Below are 10,094 nucleotides of genomic sequence, written 5' to 3'. Positions count from 1 at the left end.
CTATATATGAATCTTATTCTCCGGACCATTCCGGAACTCCTCGTGATGTCCGGGATCTCATCCGGGACTCCGAACAAATATTCGAACTCCATTCCATATTCAAATACTACCATTTCAACATCCAACTTTAAGTGTGTCACCCTACGGTTCGTGAACTATGCGGACATGGCTGAGTATTCACTCCGACCAATAACCAATAGTGGGATCTGGAGATCCATAATGGCTCCCACATATTCAACGATGACTTTAGTGATCGAATGGACCATTCACATACAATACCAATTCCCTTTGTCTCGCGATATTTTACTTGTCCGAGGTTTGATCTTCGGTATCACTCTATACCTTGTTCAACCTCGTCTCCTGACAAGTACTCTTTACTCGTACCGTGGTATGTGGTCTCTTATGAACTTATTCATATGCTTGCAAGACATTAGACGACATTCCACCGAGAGGGCCCAGAGTATATCTATCCGTCATAGGGATGGACAAATCCCACTGTTGATCCATATGCCTCAACTCATACTTTCCGGATACTTAATCCCACCTTTATAGCCACCCATTTACGCAGTGGTGTTTGGTGTAATCAAAGTACCTTTCCGGTATAAGTGATTTACATGATCTCATGGTCATAAGGACTAGGTAACTATGTATCGAAAGCTTACAGCAAATAACTTAATGACGAGATCTTATGCTACGCTTAATTGGGTGTGTCCATTATATCATTCATACAATGAAATAACCTTGTTATTAATAACATCCAATGTTCATGATTATGAAACTAATCATCCATTAATCAACAAGCTAGTTTAAGAGGCATACTAGGGACTTCTTGTTTGTCTACATATCACACATGTACTAATGTTTCGGTTAATACAATTATAGCATGACATATAAACATTTATCATAAACATAAAGATATAAATAATAACCACTTTATTATTGCCTCTAGGGCATATCTCCTTCACTCTCCACCTCAAGAAGCAAACACTTGTGTGAACTGTGCATTGATTCCTACATACTTGCATATTGCACTTGTTATATTACTTTACATTGACAATTATCCATGAGATATACATGTTACAAGTTGAAAGCAATCGCTGAAACTTAATCTTCCTTTGTGTTGCTTCAATACCTTTACTTTGATTTATTGCTTTATGAGTTAACTCTTATGCAAGACTTATTGATGCTTGTCTTGAAAGTACTATTCATGAAAAGTCTTTGCTTTATGATTCATTTGTTTGCTCATGTCATTACCATTGTTTTGATCACTGCATTCATTACATGTGTTTACAATAGTATGATCAAGGTTATGATGGCATGTCACTTCAGAAATTATCTTTGTTATCATTTACCTGCTCGGGACGAGCAGGAACTAAGATTGGGGATGCTGATACGTCTCCGACGTATCGATAATTTCTTATGTTCCATGCCACATTATTGATGATATCTACATGTTTTATGCACATTATATGTCATTATTATGCGTTTTTCGGAACTAACCTATTGACGAGATGCCGAAGGGCCAGTTCCTGTTTTCTGTTGCTTTTGGTTTCAGAAATCCTAGTAAGGAAATATTCTCAGAATCGGACGAAATCAACACCGAAGATCTTAGAATCCCCGGGAGCTTCCGAACACCCAAGAACCGTCGAGAGAGGGGCCACGGGGGCCCACACATGGTGGCGGCGCGGCCCGGGAGGGGCGCGCCGCCCTAGTGTCCGGTGGCCCCGGACCCTCTCGACCTTGCCCTTCCGCCTATTTAAAGCCTCCGTCGCGAAAACCCCGACACGTTCGACGAAACCAGAGAAAACCTTCCGGAGCCGCCGCCATCGCGAAGCCAAGATCCGGGGGACAGGAGTCTCCGTTCCGGCACGCCGCCGGGACGGGGAAGTGCCCCCGGAAGGCTCCTCCATCGACACCACCGCCATCTTCATCAACGCTGCTGTCTCCCATGAGGAGGGAGTAGTTCTCCATCGAGGCTCGGGGCTGTACCGGTAGCTATGTGGTTCATCTCTCTCCTATGTACTTCAATACAATAATCTCATGAGCTGCCTTACATGATTGAGATTCATATGATGATGCTTGTAATCTGGATGTCATTATGCTAGTCAAGTGGGTTTTACTTATGTGATCTCCGGAGACTCCTTGTCCCACGTGTGTAAAGGTGACAGTGTGTGCACCGTGTGGGTCTCTTAGGCTATATTTCACGGAATACTTATTCACCGTTATGAATGGCATAGTGAAGTGCTTATTTATATCTCTTTATGATTGCAATGTGTTTTGTATCACAATTTATCCGTGTGCTACTCTAGTGATGTTATTAAAGTAGTTTATTCCTCCCGCACGGTGTAATGGTGACGAGTGTGTGCATCGTGTAGTACTTGGCGTAGGCTATGATTGTGATCTCTTGTAGATTATGAAGTTAACTATTGCTATGATGGTATTGATGTGATCTATGCCTCCTTTCGTAGCGTGAAGGTGACAGTGTGCATGCTATGTTAGTACTTGGTTTGGTTATGTTGATCCGTCGTGCACTCTAAGGTTATTTAAATATGAACATCGAATATTGTGGAGCTTGTTAACTCCGGCATTGAGGGTTCGTGTAATCCTACACAGTTAGTGGTGTTCATCATCCAACAAGAGAGTGTAGAGTCTAGCATCTGTCTATTTATTCTGTTATGTGATCAATGTTGAGAGTGTCCACTAGTGAAAGTATGATCCCTAGGCCTTGTTCCTAAATACTGTTACCGCTGCTTGTTTACTGTTTTACTGCATCTATACTTCCTGCAATATTACCACCATCAACCACACGCCAGCAAGCACTTTTCTGGCGCCGTTACTACTGCTCATACTTATTCATACCACCTGTACTTTACTATCTCTTCGCCGAACTAGTGCACCTATTAGGTGTGTTGGGGACACAAGAGACTTCTTGCTTTGTGGTTGCAGGGTTGCATGAGAGGGATATCTTTGACCTCTTCCTCCCTGAGTTCGATAAACCTTGGGTGATCCACTTAAGGGAAACTTGCTGCTGTTCTACAAACCTCTCCTCTTGGAGGCCCAACACTGTCTACAAGAATAGAAGCACACGTAGACATCAACCGTCACTGTTCGAGTACTAATAAGGAGAGAAGAGCACAACACAGATAGAGGGACACATATGGGTAGGAGTTAAATATGAGGAAATAAATAGACAGAAGAAGTTTCTAGAAGAGCAGCCTAGCAGATTGATTTTGGAAACTGAGGCGGCACTTATGAAATGGACGGTTTAAATTAATATAGGAAGGAGAAGAGATGCAAAAGCTTATAAGCGCTGTCCCAGCGGCATGGAACACACAGCTGGACTTTTAATTGTGATCTTGTGAAAAATCCAATGCGTCTAAATTTGATCAAATGGTTCTGATTATTTGAAGTGACGTGGCTCACTGTGGAGGCAGCTTGCAAACATTAAATGTGTTTAATGGGGATCAACTTTATAGATATTATAGATGACACAGTAGGGAACCTTTTCCTATTGTATTTGTGTCAAAAAGAAGTATCTCTGTGTTGAACTCTTAGAAAGAGAGGGGTATATGTTATTGTTGAAGTCTTAAAAAAGAGGTATACAGTTATACATACATGTGTATGGCTGGGTTCTTAATTTAGGCTTAGTCGGTGGATTCACAAAGATCTTTTACAGAAATTATTAATTGCAATTTACAATGATCAGAATACAAATATACTAGCCTTTAGCAAATATTAGCAGGTACTCTGGAATGCAGTATGGGTAAATCCACTGTATTATGTTAATTCAGCTCATCTAATCTTAATAATTTTGCCCTGAACTTTTTACTAAACTCAGTGTAAACTTTTTTTTACTGAGCTATCCAATTTTTACTAAATTTTGAAACCGTTGGCAGAATATTGTGTGTATGCTAACTGTATATTTATTTGAATTCATATCTTAATAAAAATTTAAGGATGACACCAACCACTGATACAAGTTTTGTGGTATTACAAGTTGGTGCAGCGAGATGCTTGCAATCCAATGTTATTATGAATACAAGAAAACATGAGCACCTTTGATGATGGTGACAAAGAGGATAGTATCAATGGAGATGGTTTGTTGGAGTGTTTGGGTATTTAGATACCCGTGCAACTTCAAAATGCACTTTTGCTATAAAGAATAAATTCAAAATACCGTGCAAACATGCGCTTTTGCTATAAAGAATAACTTCAAAATGGGGGCCATCTTTTGTAACTTTGTCATGATATCTTAGGATGCTCTTTAATATTTATTTCTCTAAAAATCTAGCGATGACACCTCATCATTTATTCTTTGATAGACATTTACCATTTGGCTCTCGTTGGAGACCACTTCTTCGTACATGGTCATGATATCTTATGGACGTACACATTAATATTTCCTTCCATAAAAATTTAGAGATGTTACATTATTCCATATCTTTTGATTTTATATATCGTTCCTATGATTCTCCTTGGGGACCGCCTCTTGGTAACTTGCCACTAAATCTTTTGGATACGCTATTTAGTTTCTTCCTCTTTAAGTTTAGAGATGTAACGTCATTCCATATCTGTTTGACTTAGTATATTGTCTATATGTCCTTCGCTAGGACCACCCCTTTGTAATTGATTAGTATATCTTTTTGATGCTCTATTCGTGTCTTTCTCTACAATATTACATACGGCACGTCATTTCATAGCATTGACATTATAAATTGCCACCTTGGGTAGAATTCAAGAATGGACGAAAGGTCTGCTTTGGCATGTATTTTGGTGATACTTGTGTTGTTAGGAAGCACTACTTCAGCAGGTTTGTTCTCTCTTTTGTTATTTTTTATTAGATATCCTAAGATATAACTTATTTCGAAGGATGAACCTGGAAATATCAACATAACATCTAAAGGAAATATTGACTTCAGATTTTTTAAATACGTTGTTGAAGCACATTCTTGTATGTCTGCTAGTTTTTCGCCATGCAATAGTGTAACAAGTCATGTCAACACGGGAAAATTCTTGCTAGTATTGTGTGACTTTTATTATGTTTGTGGTACACAGAGAATTGTAAGATGGATATCTATCGGCTCCCGTTCTGCACTGAACGATATTGCAAGAAGATATGCTCGTTGGACTGGGGTGACAAGGTCCGCCAGGTTTCGTGTGATGGCACAATCGGTGGCCTTTGCAACCGCAAGATTTGTTTCCTTAAGTAGAAATTATATTCAGCTATGATATGTAGACTTGAAGTAATCAACTATGATTTGGCATCAAAATATTTTAAATAAAATTAGCTTTTTGGGTCGGTTACTTTTCACATTTACCGCTGATAAATAACGAGCAGAGCATTGATAACTTGTAAGCAAAAAAGTCACTAAAATTTTTCTAACTGAAATTAGCTTTCTGGGTCGGTCACTTTTCACATTTACCGTTGATAAATAACTGGCACATGGTTGATAAATTGTGAGCTAATTTTTTTTCCCAAATACTCTAAATAAAATTAACTTTTAGGGTCGATAACTTTTTAAATTTACCGTTGATAAATAAGGGGAAGAGGATCCATAAACTGTGAGCCAAAAAGGTTTCCAAAATATTCTAAATGAATTTAGTTTTAGGGGTTGGTTACTTTTTCACTTTTACTGTTGAGAAATAACGGGGCAGAGGGTTGATAACATTGTGAGCTAAAAAGTCGTCAAAATATTCTAAATAAAATTAGATTTTTTGTCAGTAAACTTTCACATTTACCATGGATAAAAAATAAGCATATTGTTTGATAATTTTTGAGCTAAAATAGTCGCAATTTTTTTAAATAAAATTAGGTTTTTTTGTTGGTATCTTTTATATTTTGCTATTAATAAATAACGGGTAGAGGGTTGATAACTTGTGGGCTAAAAAAATTTCCAAACATATTGACGAAATAGATCTTAAATTGGACCTATTCTTTGATAAATGAAACATTTTGAAATTGCAGATTATGAGAGACTATTGGTGACGTCAACAGATTTTATCTAATATTACATGCATGGTATGCACTCGGCTAGGATTGTATAATTAAGTCAAAATTTTGAGCCACTAAATATATCAGTGAATCATAGTTTAAAAACCGGAGCAGTGGGCCTCAGGGTTCATTGGTTCGTTTTATTTTACCTCTGACGTGTTGATTTAGTACAAAAAGATATACGCACCAAAGCACATTACGTATGACTCCTAGCTCTGTTGGTTGCCTTCTCGTGAAAGATGAGCGGGGCGGAGCTGGAGGTCGGGAGTTCGAATCCCATTAGAAACATTTTGACACAGCCGCACGCGTATTTTCATGTCCTTTTCCAGGAAGGAGGTTTATGTCGAAAAGTGACCGCTCCGGTCAAAATCAGCGGTTAACCGCTAAATAGTGCCTCCCGCACCTAGGGGCGCAACCTAAACAATCCTACCGCACCCACGTACGAATAGGGAGGCTGGACGTGCACCCTTCAGCGTCACGATCTAAACGGGGACTAATCCATCCAAAGAATGGATGCGCCTGCACCAGTAGCTCTATATTTCATCAGATTTACATATCCACTTTACAAAAAGATTCACGTCTAATTAAACAAAAACTGAAAGACCGTTTTTACTATTGGTCGGCCTACATTTACTCCTCGTTGTCGCCGAGGCCGGCGTTGCTGGCATCCTAGGCCCTGTTGATCGCCGCCCGTGGTCAACGGTGCTCACCGCCCTCTGGACCCGCTTGGCTTGATGGTGTGCCAACGCGGCATCTATCTCCGCCCCCTAGTGCCCCATCGTTTCCTGGGCGACCTGCTTGACCTGTCGGTGAGCCAACATGGCCCCCATCTCCGCCGACCAGTGCTCCGTCCCGTCCTGCGCGACCCGCTTGACCTGCTGGTGGGCCAACGCGGCCTCCATCTCTGCCGCCCAGTCCCATTAGCAACATTTTGACACAGCCGCGCGTGTATTTCCATGTCCTTTTTCGGGAAGGAGGTTTCTGTCGGAAAGTGACCGCTCCGGTCAAAATCAGCGGTTGACCGCTAAATAGTGCCTCCTGCACCTAGCGGCGCAACCTAAACAATCCTACCGCACCCATGTACGAATAGGGAGGCTGGACGTGCATCCTTCAGCGTCACGATCTAAATGGGGACTAATTCGTCTAAAGAAAGGATGCGTCTGCACCAATAGCGTGTGTCTATATTTCATCAGACTTACATATCCACTTTACAAAAATATTCATATCTAATTAAACAAAAACTGAAAGACCGTTTCTACTATTGGTCGGCCTACATTTACTCCTCATTGTCGCCGAGGCCGGCGTTGCTGGCATCCTAGGCCCTGTTGATCGCCGCCCGTGGTCAACGGTGCTCACCGCCCTTTGGACCCGCTTGGCTTGATGGTGTGCCAACGCGGCCTCTATCTCCGCCGCCTAGTGCCCCATCGTTTCCTGGGCGACCTGCTTTACCTGCCGGTGAGCCAACATGGCCCCCATCTCCGCCGACCAGTGCTCCCTCCCATCCTGCGCGACCCGCTTGACCTGCTGGTGGGCCAACACGGCCTCCATCTCTGCCGCCCAGTGCTCCCTCCCGTCCTATGCGACCCGCTCGGGCTGCGCTGCAGCGAGCTCCTCCGCCTTGCGCGCCGATGATGCTGCTGCGTCTCGCTGCAGCGACTAGAGCAAAATGTGTTCCTTTTCCCTCGCCACGGACCCATGATGCGTCCTCTGCGCTTGCCAAAGGTCTTCACCGTGGCTTGCCATCAGCGGCGCGCTGTGTCTGGCATCGTACGCCGCGTCGTCCATCTCCTCCAGGTTCACCTCCTCCTCACCATCCTCCTCCTCCACAAGTCCCAAAGCCGCCGCCTCTGCCACACGATCCTCCTCGAGTCAGCGGGGCGTTCAGCCTGCTCGCCGCCACCTCCTTGCGTGACGTGGCGAAGTTCTCGCAGGGGGAGCTTGAAATCATTGTGTGCCACCGACTCGAATGTCACCATGGCCGCCTCATGGCGGACTGCTGCGGCGGCGTCCTTGGCCACCGTCTCCACCGCCTCATTGGCCGCGACAACGTGAATCTCGCGCACTGCTGCGTCAACCACCTCCCCCAGTGCCTGCCGGTCCACCGCGCCTTCACGCTCGAAGCCGCCCACCTCCTCGGTGTAATGCTAGGCCAGCTCTATGGGCTGCAACTCGACGTCCTCCTTGGAGGCCTATGGGAAGTGGGTGAGGCACATCTTCTTGATGGCATTCCAGGTGGCTATATTATAGAGAGGCATATATGGTTGGTGTTTGGTGGCGCTTGAGTGGTGCTCCTCATCGCGCCCAAGGGCGTTTTTATAGAGCTTGGCCTGGGCGGAAAACAGACCGTTGGGATGCGATATTTTCGGCCGTGGGAGGGAATCCACCAAAGCACGCACGGAAAAATAGGAGCCATCGGCGGAAACCAACCAGACGTACAGGAAGCCAACGATGGGTTTGGCAATGTTCCGTTGCTATTAAAGGCATAGAATCAATCCTTAACAGTCGGCGGAGAGGTCAACATGAGTCGGCCTGCTGAACGCACCGCATGAACTAAATAAACCACGAACCATTATCTATCTACGGGCCGATCCATTCAAACCAAAACGAATAATTTTGGTCGCTCTTATCGGTCATGTCACTGGACATGCCCTAACGGAAAGCAGGGAACCAGCCTGCAAGTGCTACACAACACCAAAATACAGCGCTGCCTAGTGCAAGCGTACTATTACTGCAGATTGTAACTAAGCTCTGCAACGATGAGAAACGAAGTATATGAGTATATTTCGGTCAGCTATATTTGGTAGTATAAGTTGTAATCTAGTTTTATCTCTAGGCTTTTTGGAAGCTAAGTTTTGTACTCCTATGTAAACAGCCCATGAGGCTCAAATCAATATAAGTTATATTTTCGCAATTTTACATGGTATCAAATTATCGATCCTAGGGTATGGCTGCCCCTCCCAGTCTCCCACCCCTCCGCCACCGCCGTCACCCGGCTATTTCGAGCGTTGCGAGGCTCTGGCCGTCGTCAACACCTCCTCCTCTACCTCTTTAGCCTTAGCCTCCACCTCTTCTGCCATCATGGCCACTCAAATTTCCTTTGCCGATACAGTTTCAGATATTACTCCTTTTACCCCAATTACTTTAGATCTAGCAACCCACAATTAAATTACTATCATTGGCGCCATCTCTTTGAAGTTCACCTTGGTCGCTGCAATCTACTTAGCCACGTTGCCGCCGACTCGGTTCCTCGCTGGATAAAAGACGATCTCGCCATCATCCAATGGATCTACACACGGGAGTCCACCGAGATCTTCTATCTCGTTTTCCGTGACGTCGCCACCGCCACCACCCTGTGGGCGGCCCTTCACCAAATCTTCCAGGACAACAACGACGCCCGGGTCAACAACCTCAACACTAAGCTCCGCAACACCTCCCAAGGCTCCTCCTCCATCGGTGTGTATTGCCAACGGATCAAGACGATGGCCGATGAGCTCCGCAAACTCAACGATCCCATTGATGACCGTCGGCTCATCAATATACTTCTCGTTGGGCTCCGATAAACAAGCCTCCTTGATCCCCATGATGCTTCCCCGCCCCACCTTCGCTGAGGTCCACTCCCTGCTCTAGTGGGCTGATGATGCTCAATCGCGCAAGGAGGCGCGTCCACATGTCTTCGCCGCCACGCCACGACTGCAGCCGCCAGCTCCTGCCGCGGCTGGCCAAACTGCCCAATTCTCTATCACGGCAGGCTAACCGACTCACTTCCCTGCCGCGAGAGCGACCCCGATGCAACCTCCTTCTGGCTGGCGTCCAAGTCCAAACTATCGCGGCAAAAACCCTACATATCGGCCACCGCATTCCGCATCGACCGCGCCCTCCTCCAGCACTGCCCCACCACCTGCGTCTTCGAGCTGGTGTCCCACCCAAGATCCATGGACCAGGCCAGGCCCATGTGTAACACCCCAAATTTCAATAAAAAGAAAGTTAGAGAATTCCAGAAAGCAAAATTTCAAACCAACAAAAACTTTTCTATTTTGCATATAGTATCATGCATAGGACTTGTGCATTTGAGTGATATGCCATGATGATTGTTATTACTTGT

This window comes from Lolium rigidum, chromosome 2 (genome assembly GCF_022539505.1).
Source record: "Lolium rigidum isolate FL_2022 chromosome 2, APGP_CSIRO_Lrig_0.1, whole genome shotgun sequence".
Lineage (NCBI taxonomy): Eukaryota > Viridiplantae > Streptophyta > Magnoliopsida > Poales > Poaceae > Lolium > Lolium rigidum.
This window is presented reverse-complemented; position numbering follows the sequence as displayed.